At 32.6% G+C, this 15,486-nt stretch overlaps 1 protein-coding gene across 4 annotated transcripts in view; it reads left to right on the top strand.

Moving 5' to 3' along the window:
• The window catches only part of LOC118196695 (SEC14-like protein 2), a 64,728-nt gene that overhangs the window by 11,241 nt on the left and 38,001 nt on the right, over positions 1 to 15,486 (top strand). The window contains exon 1 of one of the 4 annotated variants that reach the window (XM_035368145.2): positions 6,272 to 6,466. The exons of the other annotated variants lie outside the window; for them this stretch is intronic. The gene's annotated coding sequence lies outside the window, so the exon portion shown is untranslated. Of the gene's footprint in view, positions 1 to 6,271; positions 6,467 to 15,486 lie in introns of those variants that run through there. 4 annotated transcript variants of the gene reach the window in all.

The following is a 15,486-nucleotide window of genomic DNA, read 5'->3' as shown; positions in this document are numbered from 1 at the left end:
CTGTATTAGAGTATTTAATTGTGGTACAGAATGCTAGAGTTAACTGCTTAAGGAAAGTATTCATCTTCGAGGAATTTCTACTATAAGCAATAGAAAAAAGCAGATATATCATATAGCCACACTGTTCCACAACTAGCAAAAAGAAACCTAAAAAAAATGCCCATGTTTCCCTGTTACAGCATCTCGGCGACTCTTGGACAATGATCTTCTGTTTCGCCTCCAATAGATACAGAAATCCGTTTCGAAAAGAAATAACTGTAGTTAACCTTTCAGAGATATAAACAGAAATAAATATTTTATTCCATTATGACAACGCAAGCGAAGACCGGCAGGAATAATTTCGTGAAGACGTTTACAGACGTTTAATAAGGCATTTCAGTTTATTTATGTTATGCCTTTTAAGCAGATATCCCGTACAAGGACACAAGGGAAAAAAAAAAAAAAAGTCTTTTCTAAGATACTGTCATGCGTATTACACATGGGGGAAGACCACAAAACTTGCCATGTTGCCAGCTCGTTCGTTAAAATTTGAACCTGAGTCGAACTGTGTTCAAAGGTGTTAGTTACATGACTACTTGCAACCGTAAAATCTTCAAAAGGAAATTGGCTCATGCTCACATTACACATAGGAAAAATCAGTCAGGGGTTACACATGGAAAAAATCCCCAAATTCGTAATGGGATGCCTTTTCGTAATATTATACGAATGCTTCTTATAAAAGATAATTTCCTTCTGAAGTCTAAGGGAATTTATAAATTTTTAACCACCTCAATGACACACTGCAACCGCTAATCCAGAAATGATTAAGCTGCTTGTTTTCAGCTTTTGAAAATTTCAGATTGCCAGCAAAATGGTACCCAAATGTATTGATGCTAGAAATGTTACGCACAAAATAAAGAAACCTCGTGAGAATTATAAATAGAAAAACAAAACTGAATGAATGATAATTTAACTAATACTATTAGTATTATTATTAATTAATAACTAAATCATTAAAAATTATAAATGAACTTTATTGTTCACAAATTATACAAATTCACAAGTTGACTTGATTGTATATGTATTTAAGTATGTCTTGTACTGATATTTTGATTCTTGATAAAAAATATATATATAACATAATTTGGCACAAGGAATTGTTCGGAAACTTGCATTTAGAGCTTTAAATTTCTCTCTAACCAAAATTTCAAATGAGTAACAGAACCCTGAAGTGAACCAGCAGACAGAATAATTTACACTGCGTGCAGGTAAATCTGAGAGATATGTAATAACTTTTATTCTGACAGGAGAAAACTATTATCAATTAGAGTGTAATATAACAGCTATTTCAAGATAAACTACGATGCTATTAAACGATCCGCATACTTCTGAGTCACGTAATAGTTGGCAAGCTAATAATTTCAAACATATATTTATATCTTATAGAAAAAGCTATCAAGTACATCCTTGAATGAACTGTTCTTGATTACTTTGATAATTCTAGTTTTCAGAAATGGCTATAGGGCAATTTCCTCTAGCTAATTCCTTAAGCACATTTTCATTTAAATTAGTAATTGTGCATCCGTTGGTATGCGGAAATTCAATCGTGTTCCAGACTTATATAAAATTAAATATTCCATACTTAAAGAATATTCAAGGTTCATTGACGGGATTCTGTGATATAAAAAACAGAAATTCTGCAATGAGGTTGACAGCGGGATGTTGTTTTTTAAAGAATTCTCCAAAAGGTTTTTGAAATAATTTTCTTTCAGAATATTGATAATGCTGCACATTGTTTATGTAAAGAAACGAACAGAAAATTCATTGCTGAAAGGTAGCTGAAAGTGCTGATTTATTTGCTGAAAAGTAGTGAAACAACTTCAACATCATGCGTAAGATTAAATGTTTGTGTGAGTCATTGTTTAATTTTCAAGAACCTTTATACTGGACATTAACTTTTGGCTCTGGTATTCAATTTACAGTGGAAATGCAAGATTCAGAAGTATACGCAGTACCTATGCAAATTATATTGTCACGAGTATATCTTTGTTAGGAATTATGTGTGTATTTTAATTATGGCAAAGCACACGAGGGCTATCTGCCTAAGGGGAGGGATGCCTTCGTGGAGGACTTTCTAAGAGAAACTGGCTTGTATACACGTTACACATGGGGAAAACCACGAAAATGCCCATGCAGCCAGCCCGTTCGGGGTATTCGAACCTCGGACCGAACTACCAGTGTTCAGCGACTTTACCGCTCGGCCGTTGAAGGGTCCACCTCTTTGTTAGGAAAACTTTTATAATTTGATCATTTATTTCAACTGTATCCTGCGTAAAGGCATTTACCAACAAGCTTCCTCTACTTGAAATAAAAAAAAGAGTTTTGAAATGTACCGATAACAGGTCAGGTATAGATTCAAATTTGGCATAATTCTGAAAAAGAGTAGGCCCATGGAGGTAAGATAAATTTTTCTTCTTATCTCCATGATCAAGATAGAATACGTGGAAGAGTTCCAATTTATTCAGTTATCCTATATGTCAATTGTTTGTATCAAGCATTCAATGTCCCTTACCACGCGAATAAAATAGAGGTTATATAAACTTTTGAATATCAATATTTCACTTATTGCCCTGCCCTTTTATTCTATCTTAGAAGATAAGTATAATCGGTGAGTAATCAAATCTTTTTTAAATAATTTAGATCAGATTAAATAAATAACTGAACTCTGATTTCAGATATCGTTTTACTCCTCATCTGATTGGTTTAGTTGATTACGGCAAAGCACACGAGGGCTATCTGAATAGGGGGAGGAATGCATTTTTGGAGGACTTTCTAAGGAAAATTGGCTCTAATACCAGTAACACATGAGGAAACAACCACGAAAACGCTCATGCTGCCAGCCCGTTCTTCAGAATTCGAGTCTCGTCACAACCAGTGTTCACCCACTTTACAGCTCCACCACTGGTGGGCTAACCTGCATCTGAACCAGAATTTGCTCTGTAAATGCATGCTAAAGCAAGCAAGAGCTATCTGACTAAATAAAAGCATTCTTAAAAATTTTTTAAAGAAAACTGGCTCAGGATAATGAAAAAGTATTCATGCTAAATGTATATGTAAGAAACTTGTCAGAATCTTATGTAGACATATTGTTTTCTCGGAGTCGGATTTCGATGAGAGAACTTCGAAGACATTTCGAAGGCTAAGCTAATCGCAATTCATCTGCTAACAGAACATCCCCCTCTGATCTATGGTCTAAACACATTCTCTGCCCCATGGTAAAATAACCCACCAGCGGCCAGGAGGTAATACCGCTCAACACTGGTAATTCGGTGCGGGATTTAAATCCTGACAAACAGTTTGGTTCCGCATGGGCATTTTCGTGTTTTCCCCATATGTAACGCGTGTACGAGCCATTTCTCCATAAAAAAATCTTCCACAAAGGCATGCATTCCCTTAGGCAGATAGCCCTCGAGTCGTCTGCCAAAACCCACCAAACCCAAGATAAGTGGGCTGTCCTGTGCGCAGAAGTATGCGGGATGTAAGTAACGGGTTCCCTTACTAATAGACCTCTCCCATGTAGCCTTCTGGAATAAGTAACTCGACTTCCTGTGGCCCGCACCAGTCTCGACTTGAAACTCGACTTCCTGTGGCCACATGGAAGACAAGAGAAACCCGAAAAGCTGTTGCACTCCTTTTATGCCTCACTGAAATGAACAAATTCAAACTTTTTTGGGCAGGATTGCTCTCAGTAAAATTTTATTAATATAATAATGAGTTTATCTCACAAATGAATTTCTCTTTACGAATCCGGTATCCTTAAACTATTTCCAGAAGTTACAAACCACTTTGGGCTTTACATTTACGTCTTCAGCAATCTGCATTTAACACTGCCATGCTTTCAGACTCCCAACATTATACCATCCAAATGTTAGCAGTTACTCATTTTAAGTGTCTGCTTTTGAATTTCGCTAAATATCAAAGGAAGAAAACCCGGAAGTCACCGAGGAGTGCGAGTGAACAAAGCGCGGAAAATACTACATGCGCTTTTAATGAACGTTTTCCTAAATACGCTGCCTCATTTATATCATTTACACTCATTTATATAATTTACACTCATTTATATGCATGAATATTTCGCATTAAAGTCTGAACTTTGCGATTAGAAGTACATAAAGGGTATTTTTAAGAGTACGTGATTCGTACCTTCGTATTCTTTACGTTTAGAGAATAACGCCAAAATATTCAAATTTTCTTCATTTTGAATACGAGTTCAGAGAGATGTGGTGGCACAAATAGCGTTCGTGACAAACCTCCACAAGGAAATGTCTCACGAATTTAAATTTTTATACAGAAGTGTCCAACGCATTAACGTACCACATTATTGCCCTGCCCATCCTATTTATTTAGGAGTCCACCAGTGGCCGATTGGATAAGAGAGTTGAAGACGGGTAGTTCGATCCGGGTTCAAATCCTACCAAATAGTTTGTCTCTGCATGGGGGGGGTTCGTGGTTTCTCAAATAAATGAAATGAATTTTAGCCAGTTTCTTTTTTCCCCTTAAGCAGATATCTCTCATACACTTTAGCGTAATCTAATATATGCAATCCTGTTCCCTGTAATGAAACATTTGATTCAGATACTGCCGCAAATGGTTGGTATAAATTTTGACTCCAGTACTCAAGCAAATACTTTGGATAATGCCCATTGTATTAGAGATGGGAAAATCTCTGTTTTATGGGATGAGATCAGAACGGTTCGCTCATGGACATGAATCGGTTCCTTTTTACGACTCGCCGCTCACTAAAAATAACTTTGATAAGCAATTTTCGGAAAGACTGTAGAATGAGCGATTCACGAAGATCGAGTGAAGAGCAGAAAGAATCGAAGGAATAAAGGGATCAGGAGAGGTTACCGCGGATAGAGCGAATAGCGAAAGAGTAGTGGAATCGGAAGAACAAGCTCAATCATACACTAATTATCTGAACTGATTTCTTTCAGCTGTAGGTGAAAGATTCCCTAAAAGCTCCTTTCCACACAGAATGGACAATAAAAGTGTAGAATATTTTTTTTTAAAGTTGCGAAGTGATAAGAAGTAAATTCACCTTTTACATGGGAAGATAACTATTCCTGTCTCTCCTAAAATGGTTATCGAAACTTCCTGGCATGCTTCCAACAAGAACTCGATTCTTTTTTTCACCAGTCAGGCGTAAGCTCGTTCAGCAAAGTGAATCAATTCTTGAACGAATAGCAGATCCTTGGCGCGCTACCAACAGGAACTTTCGGCGAACTGTAAAAGAATTATTACTCCGTTTTTTAGAATCGGAACAAATTCACTCTGTAAAGTGAATTTGTTCGTTGAATCAGTTCTGCAACTGATAGTCCAACTCTACTATCTACTAGTGAAGAGAACAAATGTCCTTTTTTTCAAGTGGACATTTTTATTGTTGTTATTTAACTGCGGTGGATACTTTCAGCAGATGGTGGTGTTCCAGAAAGATATCATAAGCTATTAACAATGAATTGACATACAACAATAATCAACATCATTCTGTTGTTATTTGATAAAACATTCTTGGTGAAACGTCCTTACAAGGAATTAACAGTAGCTTCATTACGTTATTTCGTCAGCTCAAAGTAAGATTAAAAGTTACTCAGCGTAGGTAATGCATCCTTAGCAGATAACTCTTGAATCTTTTTTAAAACTAGCTGCCAAGAATATGAGATTAATGAATTAATAATTATTGTAAGTCTAATAGAAATAACAAAAGGAAATTGAGGTAACTATTTCTTACAAATTTCGACCATGACATAAATAAAAAACCATTTCATTTGCAAACTTAATCAGAGTCATTAATAAGTAGTAAAGGAAAGAAATCTTTAAGTCAAGCACTGATTTCATATGGTAAGTCTAAAAAATACTAGAGTTAATTCTCCGTTCGTAACTCTATAAAATCAAATGTTTGTTAACTTACTATTCCCGATTCAGAATTTGTAAAAAAATACCGTGTGGTAGACGTAACATTTCCTAAAACATATTTTAAATATGAATTGACTTTTAAATGATTTTTCATCTTCGCACATTGATCGATGGATTTTATATGAAGTTATACAATCGAGTTTAAATGCTTAATTGCTGAACTTCGCTGATTATAAGATAGTTTGATTTCTTCGACATTACAATGAGATTTTCTTCAAGCTTAGCAGTTTTCGCTAAAATGCCTACATCCCACATTTTTATCAGTTGTTTGAAGATATCTTTCTCTCAAATCTGTTCATGCAGTTTGCGATAAAAAGTCGAACAGCACCTTCGTCTTACCGGGTCATTGTTAGTTACCACTGTTGTGTATTTTGTGTACAAATATAGTATCTCGTGTATCAAATGTTCTCGATTGTGATTTCTTGAGACGGCAGAAAGATTTGAAAAGGAATTCTAATTTCATTTGAATTTGCAGAAATTCATACTGACGTTCTTATTTGAAAGTTAACAGGTAAAGAAATTAAAAATTCCAAATTATTTAATGCCCCATTAATTCTGATAAATTTATTGTAATATTATTGTGACAAAATATATGAATAAGTTGCAATTCGCTTCGTAAATAAACAAAAATGAATCCCATCTCTTCTTTTCCCTTACAAGATTACCAATATCTACTCAGCCCTCTTTCTTACGTGATAGCTGAAATCTTATTTATAATACATGAGCTAACGAAACAAATCTGATTCAGAAGTCAAACAACAAAAATCAGCGTTATATTTACAAAATTTTCACAGGACTAGTTTCGATGGTTTTACTGAACCACCATTCTCAGCTGCAAAACCGCAAATGAACAAGAAATGTTATTGTTCATTTGCGGTTTTTCAGCTGAGGATGGTGGTTCGGTAACACCATCGAAACTAGTCCTGTGAAAATTTTGTAAATATAACGCTGATTTTTGTTGTTTGACTTCTGAATTAGTATTTATTCGGCGTGTTATTGTGTCTTAATTATAGAAGAAACAAATCTGATTAGAAATATTAGTTTTATCTAAAGCATTAGAAGTAATTCCTTTTAACTGTACCATATTGAAAAAGATGAATGCATTCTTATCTTAAATTTTCTAAGTGTTTGACATTTGTGTAATTTACTTTCTCTATTTCATTCACATTTTAGAAACTTTCATAAACATCTAATTTTATCCAGATGTACTTAATTAATTTCATTAACTAACGTAATTCATCCTAAATAATCCATTCTTTTCTAGGCTTATCCTCCCTCCGTTTTAATAGAGATTAGCGGGCAAGCCCGCCACGTTAGCTGGTTTTCAAGCAAACAACCAAAATAAATTGTTTGTTGCTAAAGTAGCATATTCAGAGTTTTTATTTAAAATCATATGAGGATAAGGATGATCGAAATGGCTTCCCACTAATTTTTGGAATCCACGAGTACCAGTGTCGAAACTAAACTCTCCGACTTTCCGGAGGAGATATGTTACAAACAAACATACAGACGCGCACAGATTTTAATAGTACACATGGATGGTAGCCCTAGTACTAAATACAAACATGCCTACTAGATATAAGCTTTCCATATTTTAAATGCTTTAGTTGTCCATACCGTATTGCAGTAAAATTTAAACAGGATTTTTAAATCATCATAACACAATTAAGGCTTTTGAAACAGAGGAAGTACGAAATATATTATCCAATATTTTTTTATTATATACAGAAATGTCAATGAAATATAAGAAGCTTATGTGAGAGCAACTATTTCAACCCAAAAATACTATTAAAAACTTAAGACGTATAGAAATATAATATGTAACTTATTTTGCAAGTATCGTAAATGCAAACTTTCTTAGGTTAAGAAGGCAAATTAAGATTAATGTCTTTTAAAATTGCAAGAAAGAATTGTCAGAAAACATTCAGTAATTTGTGTGTGTATTCATGATGCCCCAATTACGCGTAAAGTAGTATACTGATCAAATTTTACTTTTTTACCTCATAGATATGATAAAACCGATACTTACGCTTCTTAAAGAAAAATTGAAAAACAAAAAAAATTTGAGTACAAAACAGTATCACTGCATAAGATTACAAGATTTTTGTTACCAGTTCTGCAAAGGATTTTCTTTGGGTGTGGGAAGATCTGAAATCACATTTCTGTTCAAGAATGTGTTCAAAACTAATCGAAGATATTCTTAAAATGTTTTCAGTGAATTATGGAGTTTCATTTTACATTGAAGGTTTTCAAGAAAATATCAGCTTAAAAAAAATGATGCTTTAGTTATATGAGTAAATTTTAGGTAAAAGGAAATTGATGAATCTTATTCTGTAAACGTCCTGAAAATAGCCGTGTGGTTAAAATCGCTAAATACTAGTAGCTCGATTTTTGTCCCTCCCCCAGGCGAACACGCTGTCCTTTTGGTTGGTTTCCCCCACATGTATCAAAACACTATCCAGTTTCCTTCAAAAAGTCCTCCATGAAATCATTTCATTCTTTAAGTAGATAGACTTCGTATTTTTTGCCGTATCCATTCATTTAATCTAACCATATTTTATAGACTGATAAAAATGAGAAACTATTTATAGAAAACTCATTTATAATTAAATAGAACAAATATGTATTTGAAAACAAAATTTTAATTTATCTTCGATTAATATTTTATTGAATTTAATTTTTTAAATCATTGAAAGAAACATTTTAAATATATAAAAATGCTCACTCCACGGATAAATCATTTTTGCTAGCGGTAAGTGATCCAATGTAATAAATGTACAGCTGACTAATTTTCTTTATGAAATATGTGTACAAATATTCACAGATCGTTACTTCACAAAATAATATAAATGCACACATTTTCTGCCATTTGGCCTTGCCATTTTAAAGAGCTTATATTAAATATAAAATTTTATGTTCTATATATTTAATTTTTGGAAGTTTAATTCTTAGAATAATAGGCTTATCGTATTCGTTTAACTTAAAACTGTTTCGGATTTTAACTTGAAATTTTACGTATTAAGACCAGTTTCGTTTCAAGCCATTGAATCGTATACGTATTTTTACTTCCTTGTACGAAGCAAAAAGGAAGTATTTTTTTCAGGTGTTTTTTAATAAGTTTCAGGCATCATATTTCAACGCAAATATCCATTTTCACCGCTATCCAATGTAGTTCAAGCAAAAGCGTGACATCCGCAAGAAAGGACAGAATAAAGGACTCTTTTTTACCCCCCCAAACAAAATTATAAAACTGATTTAAAATGAATTCTGAAGAAAATTTTTCGAAAATTTTACGTACATACGTATCTTGCATAATTCAAAAATGAGTAGCCTCAGAACGTTGAAATTTTGTATGTAGGACTGCTATAACATGTAGATGTGCACGTAGTTTCGTTGCAATCCGGTCGCACCAAAAGTATATAAATATATGATTATAGTATATATCCACTTTGTTACTCGACTCAGTGATATCGGCTTCTTTATTCTTATATGTTTGTAAATTGTGCATTTTTTGCTTTAAAAATGATTAAATTATACAATTCTTATCTTCGGGTTAAGGTTTTTATGCCTTTAGTGAATCTGTATGCAATATATTTAGAATTATCAACAATTTTAAACAGTTGTTTAAGTGCCGATAAGCCTAATAATTTTTGCCATGTCGGCCATTGCTTGTTTACATTTGAAACAACAGAATAGTAGATTTGTTGTCCATCTAGAGAAAGTAAGCTTCGCAATAACAAAGATAACGCCTTCTTTTATTATTGCGAATTAAATCATGCTTAATACTTTCTGGAATTTATTCGAGGAAATAAGTGTTTAAGATTTACTTCATAATTTTCAATATAGACATTTTGAGTTTTTATGTATTTTTGCCTTGTCGCGAAGTGAGAACTGAATTAATTGAATGAGAAATACTGAATCGTCTGTGAAAAACTGTTTCTTTTTTGTGTTGTTGTTTAATTTCTTTTATACATCGTTTTAGATTTATTATAGTATTTGAATAGAACATGTAGCAACGATTAGAAAATTCTTAAGATGATATAAATTTTGTGCATTCTGAGTTAAAAAATGATTGAAATGTAGCGCTGTTAAGCGAACCTAGGGCCAGAGTGTCACTATGGTAAACAATATAGCGAATTTTAAAGAGTGCATTTATTGTATTGTGGTTTATGCGCTGTCGACGAAGTAGATTTAATTCAATCCAATAAGTTTAGCTGAAATGCAAGAAAAAATATTTATAATTTAATATTCCGTACAAGGAAGTCATGTGGTACACACATCAGATTTTTTTAGATTAACGTGTCAAATTTTCAGTTTATCTAATAATACATATTTAGAGGTTTGATATTAAGATTATGCTTTTGTAGGCGGTATATAGTTAGTGACGTTATTTCTCGGAGTGAATGACAACGACCTTCGCTAAAACAGAGGCGATTGTTATTAAAATTATTCAATAAATGGTATAGTATTTAAATTTTAGTCCTGGTTTGATTAAATGAATGAGGCAAAGTACACGAGTGTTATTTGGTTAAAAAAAGAAATGTCTTCTGTTGAGAATGTTTTAAGGGAACTGGCTCGATTCGTGTTACATCTCAGCAAAGTTAAAGAACCCACTCATGTAGCCATCACGTTCACCGAAATCTGAACTCTGATTGAACTAACAGTATTCAACTGTATTATTCATTAGCCACTGCTGGGCCTAAATATGTACGAAATTATTCTATTAGTCTGCTTCAAGTAAACAAGAACATTTGTCAAATGTTTCTTCAATTAGAAATATCGACATGTATAACTCCGTTCCATTAATATTTATTTTTCTTAAGCGTCTGTCAGTCGTGATCTAAATTTATGTAGAAATTGTTATATTCTACTGAGAGAATCAAACATGTGAAAAAAAAACTACCTAAGAAATATTTTACATGTTTTGCGTCTACTATGTAAATAATTTAATTTTGTTAATCTAAGGAACGTCATTCCTGAAACCTGAATAAACAAAACAAAGCGAAACGTTATGATTTCATTCGGCTAGATTACAGAATTATTAAATCCATGTGATCAGCAGGTAAAAACGTAATAAATTAATTTCTTACTTACTTTCTCGCAATTATAGAATCATTAGTATGAGTAATTGCTATAAGGAAACAGATTAATATTTAGAAATAGATTTTATTGGTTTCTTTCTTATATGTGCTGGAGGGGCACATTAAATTACTTTACCTTATTTTCTCTAAGCATGCCACTCTTAGATAACCAGAAGCTTTGATATGACAAAAAAAACCAGTTGTCATTTTTCAATTTAGAAAAGCTTTTAAATTTGCCTTATGTTAATTCATTCCAAGTCAGTTTTTATAAAAACATTTGTGTGTAAATTTAAATCTAACTTACATTTAAATAAAACAAACTTCAAGTATTATTATACAACTTAAATCTTTAGTCACCGTTTTCTTGAAAAGTTTCGAAACGCCATGAAACTTGATCTTCGTTATAATATTATGCAGTAATCAATCGTACAGCACAGAAAAATGCTTATCCTAAACAGGAATAGGTTATAGAAAAGAAAAGGTCAAGTAAAAAAAAAACTAATAAAAAATAAAATAATAAACAAAAATAAAGTAATAAATAATAACTAATAAAAATAAAATAACAACTAATGAAACCTAACTTCCCCAAGACAAGGAAGAATCCAGCTTCCCTCGAAGATAATGAATGAACAACTCTAAATTTTTATCTCGAATTTATTTCTTTTGAAGTCACTAGCTGCCAGTGAAAGGATACGGGGCTTTTTACTTAGGGAAGAAGGTAAGGAATGCCTTCGCGAAGACATTTTAGGAGAAATTAGCTTGTTCAATTTACATATGAACTCCCACACAGCTAGCCAGTGTTTAGCGATTTTATACCTCTTCCGCTTGTGAATTCCATACTGAAAACTAAATATATTATTTTAAAAAAAATGACTATTTTATTAGAGAAACAATTTCTTCAAAATCGTGCAACTCTCAATTTTAAATGCCCTTCTGGAATGAAGAATTGGCACCATAAATATTCGTTATTCAATCACGTTATGAGGAAAATACTTTCTGATTAGCAGCCCGGCGAAAATTTATTACTTTTATTGGTGACTTTGTGAACTGGCTAGAAACGTTTGTTAGGCCATCTTTGACTTTTATTTATCGTTCTGTTCACAAGTAATAACAAGGAAAAGCATTTTATAAAAAAAGAAATTTTATGAAAAAAATCTATAGGACGAGTTATGATTTTATATTAGGTAGTTACTGCCCAGTTCTCATCAGTCGGTAAACTCTACAGCTCTCTTAATTCATCTTGATTAAGAAAGAATTTGCGTTTAGAAGGGGAGAGACGCACTAATCTACCATAGTGTGTAAATTCCAGTGTACTTGAATCCATACACAGTACACGCATGCGTGGGTTGGCTGTTGGCCCGTATTCTGGGGGGGGGGGCGGAAGGATCACGACAGTGCTAAGTAATGTTAAACCCGATGGTACGAATAATCAGAGAGCAGCAGTACATCTGTCACATAAACATCACTAAAGCCTGAATTCAATGTCTGCTTATATCTTTTATTACAGAATATTAAAGATAAAAAATATTTTAATAAATAAAAAAATATATGTTGACAGATAGAAAATATTTTAACAAATGTCTCTAACCTGTGCCAATGATAGCATTAATAATTTCTAAAATTCAAAGTTCTTATGTATTTGTTTAATGGCAAAGCTCACGCAGCAAAATAAAGGGAACAAGAAAAATAGAGACATCTAAAATAAGGGAATTCTCAAGAATATAATTTGCTGTTGCTTTTATAACTGTAACAAAATTATCTATCGCAGACAGCATAAACATCTGAATCTTTAAGGTATTTCATTAAAAGAAAAACTCTAAATCTACAACACTTTCTACGGAAAAATGCTAGAAATTTCAAATTCTTGAAAAGCACTAAGATTTAAAAACTGTTCTCCAAACAGAAAAAAATTTTAGAAAACTTTATTGCTATAAGGAAATCTATACACTGTAAAGAAACTCTTATTAGATCAACATACTTTAAATTTAAAAATAAATTGTGTTCGTCAAGAAATAATTTCATTTATAATTTGTATTTTGAGTTTACATGATGTATATAAATTAGGCATAAATATAAATACTTAAGAATTTATTTTACTTCCTACAAAATTTGGGCACTTCACAATTGACCGAGAAGTTAAAATTGCTTAATAGTAATTCGTCCTGGGTTCAAACCCAAGCCAGAAGGCTTTCTTTACGGTTAATTTTCCTGGTTGTTCCCCATCTGTAACGTAAACACATGCCGAATTCCCTTAGACAGTCCTCCAGGAATGCATCCCTCCCCTTAGGGAGATAGTCTTCGTGAGTTTCGTGCAGATAGCTTTCCAGTAACAGACTAATATATAAAACTGTGGGAGTATTGGCGTTAATAAAGAGATTAAATCAACATACGAATTTTAGCTCAACATAATATTAGTAGATAGATTATGGGATTAAGCTTAAAAATTAAATCGTTATAGTGTGCTTGAATTTCTACAAATTATATATGAAATGTTATTTATATGGTTATTAAGGTAAGACGTATCTCATTTTCACTTTGAGTAAGATCAGAATGCAGAATATGGCAATTTGTAATCGAAATATGGTGGTGTTGCTGAGTAATCAGCTACAGCAAAGTACACGAGATTTGTTTGCCCAACGAAACACATTCTGATGCGATTAAGTTCGCAGTTATTTTCTACAGAAAAATTATACCTATTCACAATACACATAGGAAATTTCTCGAAAATGGCTATGTAAAGATGAACAGACAAATGCATTGAATAATTTTGTTTAAAAGTGAAGTGGCATATTAAAACTGGAAAAATCTTTCCTTCGGAACTGATGGCATCTTAAAGTTACATTCAGCATATTTTTATAGTTTTAGAATTTTAGTAAGAGGTAAGTACGGTCTTAAAACGTTTTTTAGGGTACTTAACGTATTATCTCGTCGACAGGCCACATAGCGGGATTTAGCACCAGTTATGGATAATCCTATGCTTCAGAATTCCGCAGTAATGATTGGTGATCGTTGTCGAAAATTCCATAATTCTAAGCCCATAATTCTTACCAATTAACATTTGCAAATGACCGGCAGTAGCATCAATTCTACTTTCAGCATACTTTATGTGCGTATTCCAAGTAAGTTTCTGGTTTAAATAAGTCTCCACTACTGTTGGCACTTGTACTGCGGAAAGATATAAAGAATGAATAATGGTCTTTATATATCTAAATATCTGATATAAAATCATGGTTTATAACTTTCAAATATTTGAAAGAAAACCTTTTGTTTGCTTTTTTTTCAAACATGTGAAGTGTATTAACACTGTTTAAGGGAAAAATTATAATATACATGATTAAAAACATAAAACTTTTCTAGATATGTTTTTATAAAGCACATTGATGTGAATATTAAATAATGTATTAAAATTACTAAAACTGCTTTTTTATAACCACCATGATTTTAATGACGTAAATTTCTGTTCAGTTTGTTCGATCAGTGATAACAAAGGATTGCAGAACGAATTTGTAGCGAATCGAACAAATTGAGCAGAATATTAATTACTAATCATCAAGAACTGAAAAACGGATATTTTATTTTTCATTATAAGGTGATCAAAACCAGGCTTGAATAGGAATTTTAATGTGCTTGGTTGGAGATACTCGCAGATAAGATTTGTAAAAGATTTTGCCATCGATCTTTGGCGACTGATGAAGCCTGAAGTGATTTATCATCAGTAACCGAGAATTGGCAAGGCTGAATTGCAAAATATATCACCGATCATTAGCCCCTAAAGTGGCACTAAGGGTTATCCTCTATTCATAGAACCCCAGAAATGAGCAACAGAAAGTTGTATTGAATTTTGTAGCTTCATTGATGCTCCTGGATAAGTTGTTTGCTGATTATAATGCCACAGAAAAATTGTGACGTTCAAGCATGAGTTCCGTGCTGTTGTGATTTTTAGAATCATTTTTAATATCAGACTGAAATATACTATTCCATGCCATATCTATGAAACTGATAATGATTTATGTTAGTTTTTAACATACGTAAAGGTCCTTTCGCCAACGCACAAGTTATTTTTTCCGCGCCACTCATTTTCTACAATACGAAACAAAATGTTTTCTTAAGTAAGATATATTTACCAACTCTACATTTCCAGCAAGAAAGAGTACTTTCGTTATCAGAATTTTCATAAACGTGACAAATATATCTCTTAGGTTAGTTGATAATTGTTATAAGTACTTTTGCCAACGACAAATTGTTTTTTTTTATCGTGAAGCAACTACTACAGTACGCACTAAAGAACTTTCTTAAGCAAGATGTATTTGTCAACTTTACATTTCCAGTAAAAGAACGTATTTTCGTTATCAGTTATTTTGACTGTGGTAAATGTTTCACAAACACGAGAAATATATCTCTTAGGTTAGCTACTTAAATATTAAAAATGTTTACTTTTAAAACAAGATGC

Source organism: Stegodyphus dumicola, chromosome 2, assembly GCF_044657685.1.
Source record: "Stegodyphus dumicola isolate Sdum_Otavi_A_Nest chromosome 2, ASM4465768v1".
Taxonomy (NCBI): Eukaryota; Metazoa; Arthropoda; class Arachnida; order Araneae; family Eresidae; genus Stegodyphus; species Stegodyphus dumicola.
Note: the sequence above shows the minus strand (reverse complement) of the source record. Positions and strands in the feature narration are given on the sequence as shown.